At 41.1% G+C, this 23,006-nt stretch overlaps 1 protein-coding gene and 1 pseudogene across 1 annotated transcript in view; both read right to left on the bottom strand.

Annotated features, from left to right (window-relative positions):
- Armc4 (armadillo repeat containing 4) overlaps window positions 1–23,006 on the bottom strand; it is a 178,828-nt gene that overhangs the window by 15,035 nt on the left and 140,787 nt on the right. The window lies entirely within an intron of this gene.
- On the bottom strand, window positions 1,213–3,265 carry LOC110333108 (annotated as a pseudogene).

Here is a 23,006-nt window from a genome sequence, read left to right on the forward strand (position 1 = left end):
TCTCCTCCTCTCTCCCTTCCTTTTCTTTCTACTAACTTCTTTATAATTTTGTTGTGTGTTTGGGAAGTTGTTTCTTAAACTTTATTTTTCAGCTCTGTTTCTTTGTTTCCTGAATGTTTTTACAAAAAGAATCTTGTTCAAGCTTCACAGGGATGATGACTTTTCTATCATACTAAGGATGCAGATGATTTAATATTTTCTCTTCCCTCTGTTACACTCTACTTGTTTATTTCCACCCACTTTTGTCTCTGCCACATCCAAGTATCCATTGACTGTCAAGTACTTGGTTGCATGATTGAAATTCCGAGCTTATATCTTGCTTGTCAGCTTTCTGTTTTGCTACGGAGTAGCCTGGGGCTCTGGAGTTCACCAGAATTGTATTTTCCAAGCAGACGTTAGCTTGAAGGTAGTCACAACTCAACTCTCACTTGCTGATTCATGAATGCTTGTTGGAGAATCATCTTCCTGGTCCTACAGGTATGTGGTGCCTTAGTCTCCACCCACAGTTTGGTTACAACTGCCAGTGACTGCTGTCTTTTCTCCAGTCAGTTGTGGTTGGAGTAAGGTTGTAAATCAACTGTATTTAGCTGGATATGGGCTCTGTCTTTTATTAAGTTCTTGCCAAAGCCTCTCACTTTCATTCCTTCCAAAGGCACTAAGCACTGTCAGCTTCTATGGACTCAGATGTATCCCTACTATGTGCTGGTTCTGCTGCATCCCCACTGGAGAGTGACCTTGGACTCCTTCTGTCTGCCAGACAGTGGCCACTGAGCAGTCAGCTCTGGGTGTTTCTCTTCCTTCTGCCTTTGTTTCCTTTGCGGCCCACCCATTCACCCTTCCCCTGTTGATCAATGGTTTTGTTTTGTTTCAGTTTTATTTGTTAGGTTCCTTAGATCTAACATTGGTAGACTTTGAAAGGAATTCTGATTAGATTCAGGAATTTAATCTTGTTTCTTTCTTTCTTTTCTTTCTTTTCTTTCTTTCTTTCTTTCTTTCTTTTAAAGAAGAATGGAACTTAATCTTTATTTACAGGACATGACAGGGTACAAAATTCCACATAGAAATAAACTCAGAGGACAGCTTCATAGAGTATGTAAGTTTATAAATGTTCAAGTATAGTTTCTTTTGTAAAAAGTGTTACAATAACAAACCACATTCAAAAAGAGTTCTTAGTAGAGAAACAGTAAGACAAATTTATGAGAACACAGAATATCACAGCACATAGCTAACGACTCTGTGCCTTGGCTGGACATTAGAAGTTAAAAAGGCAAAGCCTTCAGAGGTAGTTTCTGGCATCACATTTTGATCTTCCTCTTTCTCCACTGAGAAGTCCTTCTCAATGAAGTTTAATGAGACCTTATATACAGACTCATTTTCATGGCTCTGTAGTGCTTCAATTTTATCCAAGTCTCAATACTCTTCAATCATTATACTGAGGTTTTCTGTCTCACCTAGTTTCTCCGTAGTCTGAAAGATATTTGAAATGGCATCAAGAATAACCTGAATAATCTTGGTATCTTTTGCACTCAAGAGCTTCATCAAAGGTTCTATTATTCCACAGTGAATGAGATACACAATCTGTTCAATAGTCCCACCGCTGGTATAGTTGGTTATAGCTCATTTGGCCTCCTTCTGTGTCTTAAAGTCTGCCTTAGAGAGGATACCAAGGGGACTAAGCTGTTATTCACAACTTGCTGTATCTGGTCCTGGCATACAGCTGTAATGTTCGACATTGTCCATGTAGCCTCCTTTTTAATATTAGTTTTGGGATTTGTTAGCAGGCTGGGAAAGACTGCAAGTGCTCCTGCATCTATCACTTTCTGAGTCTGTTCATCTGTTCCAGTGACAATATTCCCTATGGCTCTTAGTGTGGGAGTCACAATGGGCAATTCAGTAGCTCCTAGAAGTTTCACAAGTTGGGGAATAACTCCTTTCTTCACAACCTTCTCAATGTGCTCATTTGGACCATCAGTCAGGTAGGAAATGGCCCAGCAGGAATCTGCTAATACTTCTGGATCATTGTGGTGCAGGAGTCGAACTAAAGTAGGAAGAATCTGCTCAACAACATCTAAGGGGGGTGTGAAGGATTCTTGTTTCGATAAAGGTTTGAAAGCGTCCAGGTAGGATTAGGTAAGTAACCACATGACAAGGATGACATATCAGGAACTGCAAGAATCGCCAACAGTGAGTCCACTGCACCACGTTTGATAACTAGGTCTTGGAAAGCTGAATCATCACCTGCAATGTTTCCAAGAGCCCACACAGCTTGCTCCCTGATGTGAGCATGGGGAGATGCCAAGAGAGAAATAAATGCTGGGATAGAACCTCCACCCACCACAGCTTTGGTCTGCTCATATGTTCCTGAAGCAATGTTGGTGAGTGCCCAAGCAGACTCAAACTGAATGGGACTACAATCAGTTTTGTCCACCCACCACAGCTTTGGTCTGCTCAGATGTTCCTGAAACAATGTTGGTGAGTGCCCAAGTAGACTCAAACTGAATGGGACTACAATCAGTTTTGTCCAAGAAGGACACAAATTTTGGGATCAAACCAGTCCGGATGATGTTGTCTATAGGAGGCTGTTTCTCTCTAGAAAGCAGTTTCCGAGGAGTTTGAGTAGCTTCAAACTGGCTTTCCAAATTATTACTGTTTATGCCTTTAACAATGTCCTCAACAGACCAATTTATAGTACCCTGGTTGTTTCAGTTTTCCTGTAGTGGAGAAGTAGCATCATCAGGAAATGAGCTGACGTTGCTCCTTTCCAGCATCTGGTCATCTTTTTTAGCTTTCCTAAGTTCTACATTAATAACTTTCTTCTTCTTCTTCTTTCTTCTTCTTTCTTTCTTTTTCTTTCTTTCTTTCTTTCTTTCTTTCTTTCTTTCTTTCTTTCTTTCTTTCTTTCTTTCTTCTTCTTTTCTTCTTCTTCTTCTTCTTCTTCTTCTTCTTCTTCTTCTTCTTCTTCTTCTTCTTCTTCTTCTTCTTCCTTCTTCTTCTTTTCTTCTTCTTCTCCAATTTTTTATTAAATATTTTCATATCAAATGCTAAACCAAAAGTCCCCTATACCCTCCCTCCCACCCTGCTCCCATACCCACCCACTCCTACTTCTTGTCCCTGGTGTTTCCCTGTACTGGGATATATAAAGTTTGCAAGACCAAGGGGGCACATTAACTTCTATTTGGTGGTGGTGCATTTCTGTACTGTCTTTCCCCTTGTTGAATCTGTTAAGCTGGGCAGCTGATAAATTAGCATTCTCATTGGTGGACATGGTTGCAGGAACAAGGAAGAAAGCTGTACAGCTGGCTCAGACTTCCAGGAAAGTCAGTGTGGTGCACTGAGAGCTGTGGAAACCTTTAATCTGGTTTCTACAGCTAAGGATCGTGTCTTGCTGACGCCACGGCAGGTGTAGTGCCTAAGTGGCAGCTGGGTGAGAGATTGAGAGTCTACTTGGCTTTGTGTCCTTTTTACTATCAACATTGTGAGAGAATACTTAAATATGTATAAGATGGAATGTATGCATGGGCACACGTGTGTGTGGGTGTGTAAACAACACAGTATGAACTAGACTTAGTGCTACTCCACCAAAGTTTAAGTTTCCAGTCCTACACTGAATTTCAAGTTATTTAGTTGACTATGTGACATCTCTGCTGAGATATAAAAAGTAGCACCTCAAATCTCATACATATAAAACTGAATCCTGATCCTTCCATCCAAACTCTGACAGCTTCCTTATCCCCATTAAAGCCAATTTATTCCCTCATTTGTTTGGACTGGCGACTAGGGAGTGTCTTTGATTCCTTTCTGTCTTATAGCCTTTACTTAAGCCATAAACAAAACTGTTGGGTCTACTTTGAAAATGTATCCTGAGTCTGACCTTTTTCCATGAGCACAAAAGTGTGGTCTGGACTCTGATACCCTAGTGCCTGAACCTGTTGATTAGGCCAAGTCTTAGCATGCAAAGAAGAGCTGGAGTGGATTTTGGAGGTATAGCTTGGAGAAAACTAAACCACTTCAGACCCTAGAAGGAGCTTTCCTCCTTTCCAAGCACAGAAGGTGGAGTGATAAAAGATTATAAAAGGAAAGCCTAGCTTAGGAATGGTGACAGGCTTACTGGATAGTTAACCACAGTCAACCGTGGCCCCATGCCCCACAGCAGATGGCCAACACAAAACAGATCTAATTTTTGTAGACGTTTTGTCTCATATTGATTGGAAATTTTTGTCTTACTGGTCTTTTGATGTGTCTTATGGTTTACAATTTTGTGTTTTTATAGGTGTGTGATATGTGTTTTTTTTAAGATTCTGCTTTGTTTGTTTGTTTGTTCATTTGTTTGTTGAGGCAAGGTCTTGTTATGTAGCCCAAGTTGGCTTTGCACGTGTGATTCTCCTGCCTTAGCCTTCTGGGTGCCAAGATTACAGCTGATGTGCCACCATGCCTGGCATCGAGCTTGCTGAAATGTATATTGCTTTCATTTCTCCAGTTGAAATTTTAGACTTTGGAAATGATTCTGGCAAATTTTATATCAACTTTACTCAAGCTAGAGTCATTAGAGAGGAAGGAGCCTCAACTGAGAAAAAGTCTCCATAAGCTCGAACTGTAGGCAAGCCTGTGGGCCACTTTCTTAGTTATAGATGGGGCTCCAGACCATTGTGGGTGGTGCTACCTCTGGGCAAGTAGTTCTAGCTTCTATAAAAAAGCAAGCTAAACAAGCCACGGTGAGTGAGCCAGCAAGCAACACACCTCTGTCGCCTCTGCATTAGCTCCTGTCCCCAGGTTCCAGCCCTGCTTGAGTTCCTGTCATGAGATCCTTCAGTGATGGACTGCTATATGAAAATGTAAGATACGGTGTTTCACAGTAACAATAGTAACCCTGACCAAGACATACACAATAGTCTTGTAACGATGTTTATGTTTTCATGGTGGGAATTAGGGCAAGTGGAAGGTGGAGTTCTAAATATTACATAGAAAACCCTAAAAACTCAAACTACTCCATAAACTCAGGAAAGCTGCAGGACATAAAACCAACATAAATTGAGAAACGCTAACAACCAACTCTTACAAGTGATATCAGCAGAGGATCCGCTTGTAAGAGCTACAAAACCAAACCAAACCAAATCATAACAAAAAAACTGCAACATGGTAAACTTTATATGACCCAGCACAGGGGAAGGCCAGGGCCAAGTAGTGGGAGTGGGTGGGTAGGGGAGCAGGGGCGGGGGNAAAAACTGCAACATGGTAAACTTTATATGACCCAGCACAGGGGAAGGCCAGGGCCAAGTAGTGGGAGTGGGTGGGTAGGGGAGCAGGGGCGGGGGTGGGGTACAGGGAACTTTCGGGATAGCATTTGAAATGTAAATAAAGAAAATAATAATAAATAAAAAACAAACAAACAAAAACTGCAACATGATAATAAATGTAACTGTGGAGGAAAAAGTTTTTTAAGTCAAAACTATAAAGCTCTAGTGAAAAAGAGTGGAGATGACCCAAACAACTGAGCTGCTATGGATTAAAGAGTAAATGGATTAAAGAGTTAATATTGCTAATGTCTACAGTCATCCCAGCAACCTTGACAGATCCAGTGTATGTACTCCCTACCAGATAGATACCCAGGGACATTCTTTCCACATAACTACAAACAGAAGACAATTCTAAATTTCATGTGGAATCACAGAAGTTCTCAAATTGCTAAAGCAATCTTGAACAAAAATGAGCAAAACTAGAGATATCACACTACCTGATCTGAAAGAGATACAAAACCTCCACAATTAAAATGCTTAAAATGAATGTAAATCCTGAACGCAGGAAACCAATAGGAGAAACAACAGCAAAACAGACACTAGACAAGGTGGTGTTCTTTTGTTTTGTTTCGTTTTGTTGTTTTGTTTTAAAAATAAACATAAAATGGCATAAAAACATCGGCTAGTGGAGCAGAATAGAAGGTCCTAGAATAAATTTACTCAGCTGTGACCAATTTAATTTTGACTAAGGTTCCAGGAACATAGGACAGTGGATATACAGTGCAGTGACAGCTATAGATAGACATGAAGAATGACAAAACCTTATCTGAAGGTGGGAATGGAAGAAGGAACTGAATGGGGGGAGCTGCAATCAGGATGTAAAGTGAATAGATAAACTAATGGGGAAAAAAATCCCTTATTGGGTACCATTTACAGCAATTTGCATACAATTTGCTTACAATTTGAAATGCATTAAGGCCAACAACGTCTTTCTTTCCTTCCTTCTTCTTTTTTCTTTCTTTCTTTCTTTCTTTCTTTCTTTCTTTCTTTCTTTCTTTCTTTCTTTCTTTCTTTCTTTCTTTCTTTCTTTCTTCTTTTTTTTCTTTTATTAGATATTTTCTTTATTTACATTTCAAATGCTATCCCGAAAGTTCCCTATACCCTCCTCTGCTCCCCTATCCACCCACTTCCACTTTTTGGCCCTGGCATTCTCCTGTACTGGGGTGTATAAAGTTTGCAAGACCAAGGGGCCTCTTTTCCCAATGATGGCCGAATAGGCCATCTTCTGCTACATATGCAGCTAGAGACACAAGCTCAAGGGGTACTGGTTAGTTCATATTGTTGTTCCACCTATAGGGTTGAAGACCCCTTCAGATCCTTGCTCCTCCATTGGGGGCCCTGCACTCCTCTGTGAGCATCTACTTCTGTGTTTGCCAGGCATTGGCATAGCCTCACAAGAGGCCGCTATATCAGGGTCCCTTAGCAAAATCTTGCTGGCATGTGCAATAGTGTCTGGGTTTGGTGGCTGATGATGGGATGGATCCCCAGGCCAACAACTTTCTATTAAACTTTCTAAACAACTGGAAGAAGACACAGGCAAACTGACCTTGATCTGGGCACTAGTTTTTATTCCATTCTGGTTTGTTTTGTTTGTTATTTTGTTTATTAAGCAAACCCAGGAGCTCAGGCAGAGCAAAGCCTGAGTGGGGAGATGGGATTTCATTAATATCAGAAGCTTGTGCATGGACAGCCAAGGAAGCAGTCCATGGAGCAGAAAGGCAGTCATGTCAACATGATCAATGCATCTAATAAAGGTTAACAATGAGCATTCATAGGAGACCCAAATCAGTAAACAGTCAAAGTAAAAAACAAAACAGAACAAAATAAACAAACAAACAAAAACAGGCAAAATAGGGATAAACATTTTCAAAAGGAGACAAAGCCCAAGAGGGAAATGAAAAAGTGTTCAAGGTCATTAGAGAAATGTATCAGAGAAATGTAAATAGCATCCAACAGATGCAATATCTCACCACGGTCAGAATACCTACTGTCAAAAGATAACAGACTGTTCTGAAAAAGGTAGCAGCTGCTATAGAAAGGAATAGGAAGGCGCCCTCCAAATTGGAAATATAACTAGCTTCTTTTCAAATGTTCTCAGATCCACATCTAAAGGTAACAGAGTCGGAAGAAGACATCAACACTCCGAGGCTCATGGAATGTTTTTGACAAAGGTAAATACACAGAGGCAATTTAATTGTCTCTCATAGGATGAATGGGCGAAGGCAGGAGGCATACACCATGGAATAAAACTCAGCCTTTAAGACAATAAATCTTGCTATTTATGTCAACATGGATGGACCTGAAAAACATCACATTATGTGAAAAAAGCAGGAACAGACAGGCAAGCATGTGATTCCACTACCACATGAAATATAAAACAGGTCAGCATACAGCAGCAGACAGAATTGTAGTTATCAGGGGTTGGCTCCTGTCGGTGGGGTATGGGATGTAGAAAAGTATGTTGGATAAAATGTATAAAGTTCTAGTTAGAGGGAAGGAAAACAAGTTCAAAAACCCCAGTGACTATAGTTAATAACTATTCAAAATATCTTAGTAGACTTAACTATATGTGTAATTAAGTAAACTATAGTTAAGTGGACAGCTATAAAAATAATACAGGTGAGAGAATGGGTTTGACAATGTCTTAGTTACTGTTCTACTGCTATGAAGAGAAACCATGATCAAAAAAGAAAGCATTTAATTGTGGGCTTGCTTGCAGTTTCCAAAGGTTAGACCATGATCTTTAGGATGAGGAGCAATGGCAGCAGGCAGGCAGGGATGTCTCTGGAGAAGTAGCTGGGGCCTTACATCTACAGACAGGAGGCAGAGAGAGCTAACTGGGCCTGCAGTGGGCTTTTGAAACTTCAAAGCCCACCCCAGTGACACACCTCCTTTAACAAGACCACACCTCTTAATCCTTCCCAAACAGTTCTACCAACTAAGGAGCAAGCATTCAAATAGATGAGCCTATGGGGGCCATTCACACTTACAAAAAACCACAGGCAATTGGTTGTTTTCAATCTTTCTACAATGTGTATATGTGTATGTATGTATGTATATATGTATGTATATTATATACATATATGCCCCTCATAAACATAGATCAAAAATTATTTTTGTCAAATAGTTTTTAAAGTTCTAATAAATTGGCTGGAAAGAAGTGAGACCTGTGCCAGGAAACCCAAATGCTATGGATTTGAGTCATCAAGGAAGCATAACAGTTTAAGGGAAAAGTGAGATCAACACTATAGCATCCTTAAGAAACTTGCAAAAAATTCCCTGGGATTTGGACATTTGAAAATGTTAGATAACATTGATAGAGCAGTCTCTGAAGTTTTGAAGTTAAAGCCAGCTTGTGGTTAGCTGAATGTTTTTAGTTAGTGTCACTTTTTTGATATGATGGATTCCATAGTGGATGTGGTGGATAGCCCATAAGGGAAACAACGAAGATGCAGAGGTAGGGATCTGCTCTCCGTGGAGACTGTGTGCAGAGTAATGCTCGGTGTACAGGGCCATGCTCTGCGTGCAGGGTTGTGCTCTGCGTGCAGGGCCATGCTCTGCGTGCAGGGCTGTGCTCTGTGTGCAGGGTTGTGCTCTGTGTGCAGGGCTGTGCTGGGTGTGCAGGGCCGTGCTCTGCGTGCAGGGTTGTGCTCTGTGTGCAGGGCTGTGCTATGTGTGCAGGGCTGTGGTGGGTGTGCAGGGTTGTGCTCTGTGTGCAGGGTTGTGCTCTGTGTGCAGGGCTGTGCTCTGCGTGCAGGGTTGTGCTCTGTGTGCAGGGTTGTGCTCTGCGTGCAGGGTTGTGCTCTGTGTGCAGGGCTGTGCTCTGTGTGCAGGGCTGTGCTCTGTGTGCAGGGCTGTGCTGGGTGTGCAGGGCTGTACTCTTTGTGGAGCCTGTGTGCTGGGCTGTGCTCTGTGCAGAGCCTGTATATAGCATGCACCAGACCCCTGGTTAATCCCAGGCGCCTAAACCAACTAAGCATATGCAGCATATGGATTGGCCAGTGTCATAGTTTCCAATTTCAGGAGGGAAAACTGGGGACTAGGACAGAGAATGGAACTTGGAAGGAGTACTCAAAGTGTAGAGGCAGACAGTGTCAGTGAGTCAACCATCCTTGGGCTTGAAGCTAAGGGACAACAAGGTGAGGTGCTTTCTTAAAAAGAGTCAAAATCAAGCTCATGGGAATAATTCCTCTACTCAACTCAGGCAAAGACTTACAACTAGGAATTTAACATAACAAGATATAGTCTTAATTTATTACAAAACAATCACCTTATTTAAGGATTTTTTTGTACCAAAGGATTCTTTGTGTTTATAACACTGTTGTGAGAATTCATAACAATACAATAAGAAACTATAAATTTAAATCCAAACAAACTAGGAAAATCTAAAGATATATCTCAATATGCACATGTAAAAGTAGATAATAAGTCTGATTTTGAATGTGACATTTACTTTGCTTACCTCTAAAATGTGTTGAGTTGTTATTAAAAAAAACTTAAAACTGGTTAGAGTCCCTCCCTGTGAAAGTAAAAGTGAAAAAAATCTCTTTGGAAGAAGAAACCAAAGAACTGAAAAGGAGGAAAAATGCTTAAGTTAAACCACTTTCCTAATTTGGATTTAATTTTGGTTTTCAGAAGCAGATTAATATGGAAAAAATAAAAGATGAAACTGGAGAGAAGATGCAAGTTTTCTTCGTTGAAGTCACAGAAATAACTGGTTGTTCTTTCTAAGTAGTATGAAGCTCACAAGGCAAAGATAAATGCCTGATTTCTTAGGTTATAACTATAGGTGAAAAGTCTTCCAGTCTAATAATTGGTTCCTTTCCTGTCACCTTCAGTTTTCTCTTTCTTTTCCACCCATCTCTCCTTGTTTCCCTTTTTCCTTCTCCCCATCTCTTTCTTCTACTTTTCCTCTTCCTCCTGCTTCCTCCTTCTTCCTCCTCCTCATTTTTCTTCTCCATCCTCCTCACCCTCATCCTCCTTTCCCTTTCTGCCCATTAGTTACATTTCTGTTGCTGTGATAAAATGCCCCAACCAAAAGCAACTTACAGAAATAAGTTTGGTTTTATTGATACTTTCAGAAGAAGAGTACATGATAGCAGAGAAGGCGTGTCAACAGGAGCATGAAGCTGGGAGATCATAGCTCAAGTCTACACAGGATGCAGAAAGATTAGAGTGGAACTGGGGCAAGTCCAGAAACTCTCAAGGTCCAGCCTTGGTGGCCCTCTGTCTGTTCCTACTGGTGTTCTATGCAGCTCTTGAAGAATCTTCACCTTTATTCAAGGAGGAAGCTCATATCTAGCTTTTTGGAATCTCTTTTTCTCTACATACAAGCTCTTTCTGCTGTTTGTGTAGTTCTCAGCTAGATGTGCTCATGTGCCCATGACTAAGTCTCTGCCCACAGGACTGCTCAGTCTCCACATGTACCTTAAAACAATTGCCCCAAACTACCACCTGAGCCACATACAAACCTTCCAGGCCCTTGTTTTGAGGTCTCTGCTAGCTATCTGCAAGAATGCATTCCTATTGAACTGTAAATTCAGTAGGGGCCAGGTTAGACCAGCACCTCTGCCAGTACAGAGGACCCTGGAAAGCACTGCTGGCATGTCTGGCACACAAGTGGCTATCCCCATCTCAGTGTTGATCTCCTTGATGATGGCTTCATTTGCAATGATTTCACTCAGCAAGGCCTCTGTGTGTGTGTGTGTGTGTGTGTGTGTGTGTGTGCGTGCGTGTGTGTGTGTGTGTGTGTGTGTGTATGTGTGTGTGTGTGTATGCACACCTACTTTGCATGTTATATGAAACCTGGGGGTCTAGGATCTCCCTAAAGCTCACTCTTCTAGTCCTTCATGTTTGCATCTAGCCAACTTTAACGTCATGCTAAGTGCAGGTAGATACCCAGCTTCTAGCAAATTGTGAGGAGAAGAGGGTGGAAAAATTGCACCTCTGGACCTTTCTCTTATTGTAACTTACAATTATTTTTTAATATACTTGAATCATTTTTCTCTGATACACGGTGCATCTCACCTGTCATTCCTTTGCCTGGGCTCAATGACACCTGACCTCTCTGGTTTGATATTTCTCATAACTATTAGAATACACAGGCAAAATATCATTTTGTGTGTGCATGTTCTCCTTTAAATACTTATAAATTATTCAATGTGAATAATTCGAGGGCTGATTCTGCAGGTTACTTCCCAGAGTAGGCCCCCATGCCAATACACACTCCTGCTCATCCTCCATTGCATAGGCTAGCTCCTGATTCAACCTTGCTACTGTGAATAGCAGAACATGAAGTGGGGGCACAAGGAGACTCTGATATCCCGATTCTTTCAGCAGTGTTGATACAGAGCTTCGCCAAGATCTCTTAGAACTCATGGAGTCTTGGTGTGCTCATTTGGAGTTATAGCAGAGATGGAGACCATAAAGTATCATCATTATGTATTACCAGAGTGCCTGTGACTGACAAGGAACCATTTTTCTTCTTCAGCTTTATTGCTTAGCACAGTAGGTCCAAGGACTTAGTGCAGTTTTGGCAGACCTGTTTGCAATGCAGAACTTATTCTTCAACCCTCAAGCCCTGGGGCAGGGTGGAGGTTAAAACTCTCACACATACAAACCCAACATCTTGGTTTCAGTACACCTGTTTACTCTGACAGAAGCAGGGGCCAAGAAAGTGGTCCTAGTGGTCATTAAAGAAATAAGGGTAGAACTTGCTTTATAAATCATTTCCCCACAGTTAAAGGCTGTGAGGAGAAAACATCATACAGTACAACTCTCAAACTTGGCAGCATCAGGTGGAATCTGTGAGGAATGTTTCACCTTAACCCAACAAATTGGCCCTGCCATGCTTTTTAAAGTTTTTCGTATACCACATAATACATACTAAAGGGCAGTTTAGTTTACACAGAATCCCAGCTACATGACGTATTTGAAGGTGACTTTGAGGCACATTCTCAAGAGTGGAGCAACACTTTCTAAATTTACAGTCTGTGTGCTTGCTGCCAGCTGTAACTGCCAACAGGCTTCTGAAATTGTGGCCAGTTTGTGGTGTCCCTAAAAATCACCAGCAATTTAAAACATTAGCACCTGGCAATCATCAGCCGTCACAATGCGTGCCCATATTTATCTCCTTACTTTTCCAGAGGATAAACTGACAGAAATTTCACTTCTCCAGCAGCCTGTAAAATACAGCCTGGAGAATAAAGTGCGCTGTAGAAACTCAGCCTCTCCACCTATTGTTGAAAAGTTCAAATAAACAGTTTGAAGTCTGTGGCTTATGTGGCTACGCAGAAGAAAACTATTGTCAATATCTATCCCACTTCAGATCCTATTTATTGTGTGTTCACATTTGCAGAGAATTTAGATATTAGGATATTACATTATGTGGTAGTCACTCAAAAAGAGAAACATTTCAATGCTTCAGTCAACAAATACCTGTGGCATTCTGCTCATGGCAAGTGCTGCTTTTGTTCCTGGGGCCGTAGGAATATCCAGAAGGATTTCCTAGTTTCCAGGGGCTTATGAATAACATCACTACATTGGAGAAGATAAACAAGTCCTAATAAGCCATGGAGGGGGAAGGAAAGGGGATAAACACAGGCACTACTGAGCAGACCAGAAACCGAAACCCTGGAGGAACCATGTGTGAGCACTAAGTCCAAGGACTTAGTGTAGTTTTAGTGTAGGGACTGTTTGCAATGCAGACCTGATTCTTCCAGGAAGGGAGGACCTTCCAGGTCCAGTAAGGGCAGTGATGTAAGCCCAGGTGGAGACCATTACAGAGACTAATAGTGAGTACAAACACACAGATGCCAGCTAAGAGTGTGAACAATGTGTAGCCCTGCTCCACTTCCCATCATGGATATACCTGAGCATGGAGCAACTGATTGCCAGGACATACGTAGTTCACACATATTAATTTTCTTCAGGATGAACCATTACATTAATATTTTAGCATAAAAAACCCCAAATGCTACACTCTAACAATTCAAAAACTCCCTTTCCTTTATACAGGATTAGCATCATCAACCCAAACTCCTGACATCCAAAAATGTTCCCAAACCTGAAAATGATGTCATGGGTGGAAAATTCCACAATCTGGCTTCATGTAACCATTCAGAAGTGGTAGGTGCAATTAAAAAAATTAAAGAAAATTACCTTCAGTTTATGTGTGAAATACAACATAAGTAACTCTCATGTTTACACTTGAGTCTCACCCCTGGGGGTCATATCATTTGTATATGGCAATAGTCCAAAATATCAAGAAATTCTAAACACTTTAGTGTAAGCTTTTAAGTGAAGGGACACTCTAAAAATGTGTCTGTGGATAAGTGGCTCAGGGCTCACAGCATCATTTGGCTATGTGTTAGCTGATCTCAGAGTTCAAAGCTACTACAGTGACTGTTATCCCTCAGCCTTCAGGATTAGAATCAGGGCTCATGAATACAATATATTCCATCCTCAGGAAGAAACAAGTCGTAGACACTATTTCTCAAGCTTTGTTCTCAAGAATCTAGCCGTATGGTCAGATCCAAGCCTTTTAGCACTGTCTAATTGGTCTTTTACGGCAGGAGATGATTGATTAGGCTTTCAAAACCTGTGAACGGTCAATAGGCCATATTAATATTACTTATTTAATATACGATCAAATAAAGCATCATCAGTTTTCAATTAATAGTCAATTTCTAATCTAGTTGAATAATTATCAGCATAAAAATTTGAAACTATATTGAAACGATTTAGCCATCATGGAATCTAAAGAGAAGGGCTGAATCAGGGGATAGATCCCGAAACCCCAGATTTTCGGGAGCTAAGGTGGGCAGATCACACGTTCCAGGACAGCCTGGACTACACAGTGGGAAAGTGTAGTTGAATAAATAAGTTAAAAGGAACCTTGCGCTTTCTCTGCATAGGAAAACTGGAATGATGATTGCTGTGATTTAGATGTGATCTGCTCTCCACATACATTTCTAGAAACTCATTGACAGTAAGAAGTAGTACAGCCTGTGTATCAAGGGGACATTTCCCAATTTAAAACTATTAGTAACTGATAGAAACTTTGAGAAGTGGGGTTCATACACATCCAGAAGTTGAGAAATGATTGGGTCTTTGTGGCTATCATCAAAGGCAATAAATAGGGAGACCCCAGTCTTTCTCTGGTGAATGTGATACTCTCATAAGAATTACACAGTTCAAGGACTGGAAAGATGGCTCAGCTGTTTTCACTGCTCTTCTAGAGGTCCTGAGTTCAATTCTCAGAAGTCACATGGTGGTTCACAAACCATTTGTAATAGGATGCAATGTTCTCTTCTGGTGGGTCTGAAGGGAGAGATAGTATACTCACATACATTTAATAGATAAATCTTTTTTGAAAAGTGCACAGTTCTATGGACCCTGCTTAGTTCTTGTAAGAGAATTGATATAGAAGTTCATGACTTTCCACACTTTGGCCCAAGGATCATTGTGGAATTTTCCTTTTGCGGGTACCAAGATGTCTTCTTCCAAATGGCAGCCAGCAAAATCAATGAGCCTGGTCTTAGACTTTATTTTCAAAACCTGAGGCAAATAAAGCTTTTTTTTTTTCATCACAAATTATTCAGCTTCAGACACTTTGCTACAGCAATTAAAAATGGACTGATATTTAATTTAGGTTCTGGGAGAACATTAAGATCCTAAACTGCCCCTTGAGCAGATTTTTTGAGAGTTATATACGTGGAATTGAGGGAAGTAAGTGCTGGAGAGGTTCATGCAGAGGAATAACTTGACACAGCACCTGGATGACTGCTTACATCCCCACCTCTGTTGCTCTCTGACCACCTGTCTTCCCTCCTGTGCTGCCCTCAGATGCTGTGGCCACTGCACCGCCTTAGGCAAACATTACTGCCTCCTTTGGCTAAGACAATAGCTTTTTACAAGATTTTTCACTTTTCCTTTTGTGCAAAATGAAATGAGGAATGCCACTGAATTCTGGCAAAGGGCTGTTTAAGGAAAAAAAAAACCTCCTTGGAAATCTATTTCACCAGGTTTTCTACAATCAGGAAAGTGTGGCTCAGTAAAAACACACCACTTGAAGTGGTTAGAGTGCATAGTTTAGCTTATTTCTTACAAATCACTCACATAACAAACACAAAGTAAGCCATCAAAACTAAATGTTGGTTTTTATTGTGGGGAAAGGAATAGTAGGGTCCTTCCCTGGTTATTTTTCTCCTTGGAGATTCCAAATTTAAAGCTGGTCTACAGAGACTAAAAAAAACTTTGGAAATATTTTGCTTGCTTTTATTCATAGATGAACATAGTTGTAGCACATAATGTAACTCCGTAGAATCAACAAGTCCATCAAGGTGAGCCTTTGCCCTCCATCACCCTTTAGATCATTCACTTTATTTGTTTCCCTCAAACAGTTATTTTCTCAGTTCTAAAAGCTGCTTACTCATGAAGCTTGGAATGCCATCACTATTGGTAGTAAATCTTATGTTCAGCATCTGACTAGCTTTTTATTGAAGAAAACTGTTTTGAGTCAGTCGAGGGCCAGAAGAATGAGCTGGCCTGCATTTATTCACTGAGTCTATAAGCTGCCAATTACTAAAGTGAAAGTTTTGTTCCTGCTACATTTTCTAACAAGTAAACGAACAGTTGTGGGGGCATTTGTTACTAACAGAGAGGACACACTCTTTGTGAACTCAAAGAAGGATGGGCTGTAGAACCAGGTGACAAGGGGCTGTCAGTACTGCTCTGTGGTTTAGCAAAGGGCCAGACAGGATGGTGAGAAAGGACAAGGCCAACATTCCTGAATGCTAGAAGAGAATTGCAGCAAGTACAGGTAGTAAGTGGGACAGCTTTCTCTGCTGCTTCTGCTGGATTATTCAACTTGTTGGCATCCTGATTGGCCAATGTAATCTGCAGGGTGCTCTCTCTTGAAGATGTCTATAAGCTTTCGTTACTGTGCCTTCTGCAATGGTTTTGACCATCTCCAGTGGTCTCTCACAGTGGGAAGTGATGCTCTCTTTAGAATTTACTGAGATTTCATTTCCTTGAAATGGATCATTTATGATCTAAAACAACAACAAAAAAACTGTCTGTGAGGTACAGCTACTGCTGACCAGAGCTGATGGACATGCAGCCTAGCAGGATGCTGCCTGACACGTGTCAGCATTATCTTGTGAATGCCTGAGCTGAATAACCAAACCTATGTAAGTCTGAGGCATCAGGAAGTGGAGTTTAGATGAGATCAGGCTCCCCAGCACCAACATTTTCTTCCACTTGTGATTAAAGCCCTGCTGCAGCCCAGCATTCCTAGCTGTGGTGACATGGTCACATGCTGATGTTAAGGAAGAGACCAGTTCTCCAACACAAAGTCATATTTTCATGGAATCTGATATTCTCAGGCCTAACCATTTCCCTTGGCTGGCAGTGGTTCTAGAACAATCTTATTATATGGAAGGATCCGCTTCTGAAAACACTACTCAGGCATGGAGATGGAGCGATGGGTCCTGGTCCCACCGAGCTTAGGAAAGAGGCCTACCCAAGAAGTGGATTATGCAACTTGGATGAAGCAGGTTGTTTTTGAAAAACTTCCAGTTGTTTCCTCTAAATGGAACAGAAAGAAATGCTGAGGTACATGCATGTCTGCTACGGAGTTTTAAATGCTGCCGGGTGGGTAGATTTCATGTACTGTTGCAATGCTGGGAATGGACCCCAGGGCACTGCTGGGCAAGTGTTCTACCACTGTGCTACACCTCAGGCAGGTGCTCATGTCACCATTTAGCCTATTTAATCACTACTGGTTGATACAAAGATTACTTAGCTTCTGTGACTGCCTGATTGACCTGTAAGGTTCAGCTGTGTTTGTAGTCAAACCTGATGGATAAGAAGGAACATCCGTTACCTGTGAGGTTTGAAACCCCCATATCAGCATGTGAATATCTAACAGGTTTATGTACAAAATGAGGACTGAACTGCATAGACCTGAAGCACTGACGGAGCATCTATTCTCACAGTTTATGCTGAGGATATAGCATGTCTCATAATCACCAAGAGCAAGAGGAGGAGGAAGAAAGAAAAAAGGAGGAAGAAAGAGTGTCACTATTATAAAAATCTAGGCTAGCAGTATTCTCGGTACAAATTATAAAATTTCATATTTTATATTTTATGATAAATTAGCTGATGAATCTTGCCATATAGAAGAGTCCTTTAAAAATAAAATAATGAGGGGGCTGGAGAGATGGCTCAGCAGTTAAGAGCACTGACTGCTCTTCCAGAGGTCCCGAGTTGAATTCTCAGCAACCACATAGTGGCTCACAACCATCTATAATGGGATCTGATGCCCTCTTCTGGTGTGTCTGAAGAAAGCTACAGTGTACTCATATACATTAAATAAATAATAATTTAAAAATAAAATAATGAAACTAGCCCAAACTGCCAGCAATAATTTGTCATCTTAACAAAACAGTAGAACACTATAGAAGTAAAATATTAGGTAAAATATTAATTGTGTAACACTTCATTAAAACCCTAGAACACCTGAGCTAATGCATGATAAAAGGCAGAGAATGTCAGCTAAGCTGAGAATCTCTCTGCTAGAGGGTCCAGTGATTGACATCCCATGAGTTACACATCCCAGGTGTTGGACAGAACCTTCCTAGATCGGGGGAATGGCCCCGATGTCTGCGTGTCACTGTCAAATGTTGGAAGTCTTTTGTAAAGTATCACACATTTCTTTTCCACAGTTGATTGGAGAAGTGGATACTTTACTTAAACTGGTCCATTCAGAGTCTTCCTTCTGAGAATTTTGAATTATTATTAGAAGTAATGTATAGCTTTTGGTGACTACGTACATTCAGGAGAAGCACTGTACAAAGAAAGAAAACTAATCAGAAGAGAAATAATAAAATGGGTCAGATAAGAAAGGGGAGGAGGACAGGTACAAAAAGACGCTAGAAGCCTCTTAACACTCTTCAGCTTCCTGGCCCACGGGAATTTTCCTTGATCCCTAAGCTTCTCCAAGTCATTTGCATTCCTTACAGTATGGCTCTTGCTTTGTATAAATGGGATTTTGAACTGTATGTCTAAGACTCCCCCTTTTTCAGTTTGTTTCTTTGTTTATATACTGTATTTGTGTGCCTGGATGTCACAGCCTGAATGTGGCTCATGTGGTAAGAGCCTTTACCAGATGAACCATCTCAAAGGCCCCTCACTTTTGTTTCTGAGACAGGGTCGTGTTAAATAGTCTTAGCTGACTTGGAACTCTTTCTACAGGACAAGGTTGGTCCTGAGCTGGGAGTATGCCTCCTGTTCTGTCTCCTGTGTGCTGAGGTTGTAGATATGCATCAAGGTTCTCAATATCTAAAGTGAAGGCAGTGCTTGTGTCATGAGGTTGGACACAGTGGAGCTCAGTGAAGTCAGGAATGAAGCACTTAAACAAGTGGCTCACCTCAGTGACTGATTGCTGTTCTTTCAAAGATAGATTATTCTGAAACATACATTTTATCTTATAGATATCTGCCATTAAGCACTGTTTAGTTGGTACTGTTACAGGTTCACCTGATTATACTGTTCACGAGTGTTGTTACAGTTTCACCTGTCTACATTGTTAGTGGGTATTGTTAGAGAGGACACATGGGTCTGTGGCTTTCTCCATGTTAGCCAATCACACCTTGTGAATGGAGACTGACTTCTGTTGCTATACACATATAGCAGGAAAAGTCACATTGAAGACAACGCAGTTCTATGAGTGAGCCTCACTGCATCTGGGTCCCTTACAGGCTGTTTCCCCAGCACTGACACATTCACTTCTAGGGGCATCCCATCCTTGCTAAGGAAGCCCAAGTGTTCACAGACCCTGCCCCAAGGTTAGGAAAGCAGTTGTTAAAAGGAGCCCATCACTCTTCTGGATGATGCTTTTAGACAGTGCAGCTGCCTCTGGAGTCACCGTGAATTACTCATTGTTTCATCAATTTAAACTTGATGGGGACCTTTTTCGTCTCATGGGTGTTCTCTTGGAGGTGAATGGTCTGCACTCTTGGTGGGGTGGTGAATGGTCTCATGGGTGGACTATTGGGGGTGAATGGTCCCATCCATGCACTGTTGGGGTGAGCACACTTTGGTTCCCATCTCCCCATGAAGGCCTGTTTAGGTCACCCTATTCTCATACAGTTACAGGGCATCATCTCCTGGGCAGATCTATTTTCTTCTCTCTCATTCCCTGGACTCCTCTAGGAAATTCTCTGAAAACACAATAGGATCATATGCCTAGTATGATTTAGATGTTTCAGTGGCTTCTCAGAACTCTAGCATATAATCCTGATTCCTCACTGTGGAAGCCCCCCTGTAACTTTAAGAGGACTGTTTGGCCCATCACATGAGCAAAAACCAAGAACTGAAAATTTAACCCATTTTTTTATTCAGACAGACTGCATTTAGGAAGCTGGAGCAAAATCAGTCTTTCACATTAGTGTTTTTTGGAGAACCACAGTGAAAGAAATTAATTCAGAGTTCAGTTTTATCCGTCTTGCCAGATAGTTATCATTCAGGTTACATGTCAACTCTGGGTGCCACGCCTTAGTAATCATACACCTTGTTTTTCAAATCTCTTGCAAGTTCTAGTCTCTCACTAGCACTGGGGCTCACACACTTGGCAAGGCCAGCTAGCCAATGAACTCCAAGCTTCTTCATGGTGCCACCTCTTTAATGCTGGGCCTGCAAGTATGCATTACCATGCCCAGGATTTTTTTCATATGTCATGGCGTAAACTTAGATCTTGGTTGTGCAGCCAACACTTGACTGATAGAACTCACAAGTTGGTATGTGGTTACTCTTGACAACAAATAGCAATGCATAGTGTCCTCTGGTTTCAGTAAAGTTTGTAGCCAGAACCTTGGAATATAGTGAAGTAGAATTTGCACTCTCACAAAGCAGTCAGCTGTATTCTATCATCTGAAGGGTTAGTCTGTTAAATAGGAATCTGAAGAACACATACAATTGTCTATAATAAAAATTTCTATAGGAACCAGAGATGTAGTTCAGTGGAAGATCATTTGACTAACATATTCAAGGTCCTGGGTTCAATTAGCAATATCTAGAAAAAAATGGAGGAAAGGAAGGAAGGGAGGAAAGGAAGGGAAGAATCTATAGTCATCGTCCCCACAGTAATTATCTATAATGAGGTCTTTACATTTAAATAATAATGAGAGGAAAACCAAGTCAGTCAATTAAAATTCTGAAAAAGCAATGCTATTTAAGTTCTAATCTGAGCTCTCATTTGGCATGAAATAATAGAATAAAAAAATCACTTAAAATAATTTACTTAAATGAACTATGCATTTACTCCTTGACCATAGTCCTGCTTGGACCAGCATTAGTTGGTCATCATATCCACCAAAGGCGTGCCAGGCTTGATCTTGGCAGTACTCTTACTGACTCCCACTCTGTGGTACATGTAAGAGTCTACAAAAGTTACCTACCAGCAAGTTTCTCAGAATGCTGAATACATTCTATAAGAATTTGTAAATGGTGAGTGTGGTTATATATTTTCTAGAATAAACTAGACAATGGTATCTAAGATAAATTAAAAAACCTTTTGGATCATATTAGAAACTAGTTCAGTAGTTTATAAAACTATCAAAGCAACTCACTACTGCATTCAAAGTGCTAGAATATCATGGAAACAACCTATCAATGCATAGCTCTGTGTGTGAAAATTCCAAAGGCTAAACAAAGACCACCTGAACCACTGATAATGGATAATGCATAAGCCATTTCTGTGATCCATATAAACACATAGTTTGAATGTAACTCTACTGGATGCTGTAGTGTGCTACCCGAAAGCCAGAGAAAAGAGCAGCTGCCTGGTACAGAGGTTTCTACATGCATTTCTTCTTATTGAGAGGTAGCTGAAGAACTTGGCATTGCAAATTAACATTTTAAAAGAGCAGTAATCATTTAAGGAGACCAATAGTCTAATTGTGCACTAGCTCATCAAATTCCAGGACACAGAACATGGTGATGTTTCTGTGAGATATGAAGAAATATATTAGTAATACCAGACAAAGAAAGTTTCTTTTACTGAATCAGATTCATGGGAAGTTTTGGATGACAACATGAAATAGGTAAGGGGTGCTTAGAAAAGTCAATGATAACACATTCTGTTTTCAAACCAGGATTTTAATAAAACTAGTTATTATATATAACAAGTCTGAAAAGGGTAGGGAAATTAATTTAGTGGTACCCATACAAGTCAACTTTCAAATGTATCAAGTCAATTTTGCAGGAAAAATTGATACACATGAATGTAGATGTCTGGTAGCCAGTCATGGAAAGGATGTTCATAGACTCATTATTTTGTCTACAGCTGTGTGAAGGGACAGGCTCACTCGGATTAGTGCTGCTCACACTTAGGCTGTGTGGGCCTCCTCTGAAAACCCCACAGAAATTTGGATTTCAATCTAGCAGGTAAGGTTGAGATTCCACACATCTAGCAAATACCTAGGTAAGGTTGCTACACTCTGCCTAGTTCCCCAAGATGAACAGAAAGTCTGGAAATCTTAGCACACAGAGAAGCTTAATGCAAGGAGAGCCAGCTGCCTCCAAGCACAGTAGCCTTGTCCGTTTAGCCTAAGCATACATTGTGTTTTCCTGTTCACAGGGTAATAGGTCAGGATGCTATAGAAGACCATCAAATATATTCTTTCAGAGCTTTTCAAACTTCTCTCCTTTCGGAGTCTTTCAAAGGGAATAATGTGATTTGGGTTGATTGGGGGGGAGGGGATGTAGCACGTGTTCCAGATCTAATATGTTTATACTTTCAAAGCTTGGAGTTTTTACCATTTTAAGTAGCATGTTCTTATTTACATTTGATGAGGAACAAATAAAGTAGCCCCAAATGACTGGCACACATAAAGATTCTGAAAAGCCAAGTTCTCCATCTTTCTGCCTTCCCTAAATCCATATGAAGGAACTGCCTCTGTGTATGTGCATGATATCACATACTAGAGCATGCTAAATGCACAATCAATGCTTCAGAAGATTTCCTGCTATCTTGGCTTCTTTGAAATCTCTGCTTCCATGTGGTCAGCATGGTTGAGTGACTTATGAAGAGGCTGGTCTAACTCTCATGAGAAACCTGCATGCATTTTTTAGCAGGCTCCATATTGCTTCCAGGCAAATAAGGTCGTGGGCACACTGTGGGAAACATGACACATTGAACTGCAGAACACAACCTAAAAATGGATGCTGTTTCTCATGACATTCTATGAGACACGGTGGCAGGGGTGGGGGTGGGGGATGNGGTGGTGGGGTGGTGGTGGGGTGGTGGTGGGGGTGGTGGTTTCAATGCCAGGTTTTCCAGTTTGGACTTAGACTTTCTTTGATTCAATTAAGAATTTTCCTTTTTTTCTACTTCAGTTGGGGACTGTGTTGATGTCTGTGGCCCGTGTGGATGTCCATGGGCTGCTCTGCCACTTGGGGTCATGTTGATGGCCTGTGCAGCCACTGAGGACTATGATGGTGTCTGCACCTCATGCTTGCAGAGGATTTTGTTGATGTCTGTGCCTGTACTGTCTGTGTCTGAGGTCCATGGACTTGCTGATACACAAGACCATGTGCAAGTTCATGATCCATTCTCTCACTCATGGTAAAGGGCAAGGAAGCTGCCTTTGCCATGGTGTGGATGACTGCAGACTCACAGTTCAGAATTGGGGACATAGAAGGCCTATA

The sequence above is a fragment of the Mus pahari genome, chromosome 15, assembly GCF_900095145.1.
Source record: "Mus pahari chromosome 15, PAHARI_EIJ_v1.1, whole genome shotgun sequence".
Classification (NCBI taxonomy): domain Eukaryota; kingdom Metazoa; phylum Chordata; class Mammalia; order Rodentia; family Muridae; genus Mus; species Mus pahari.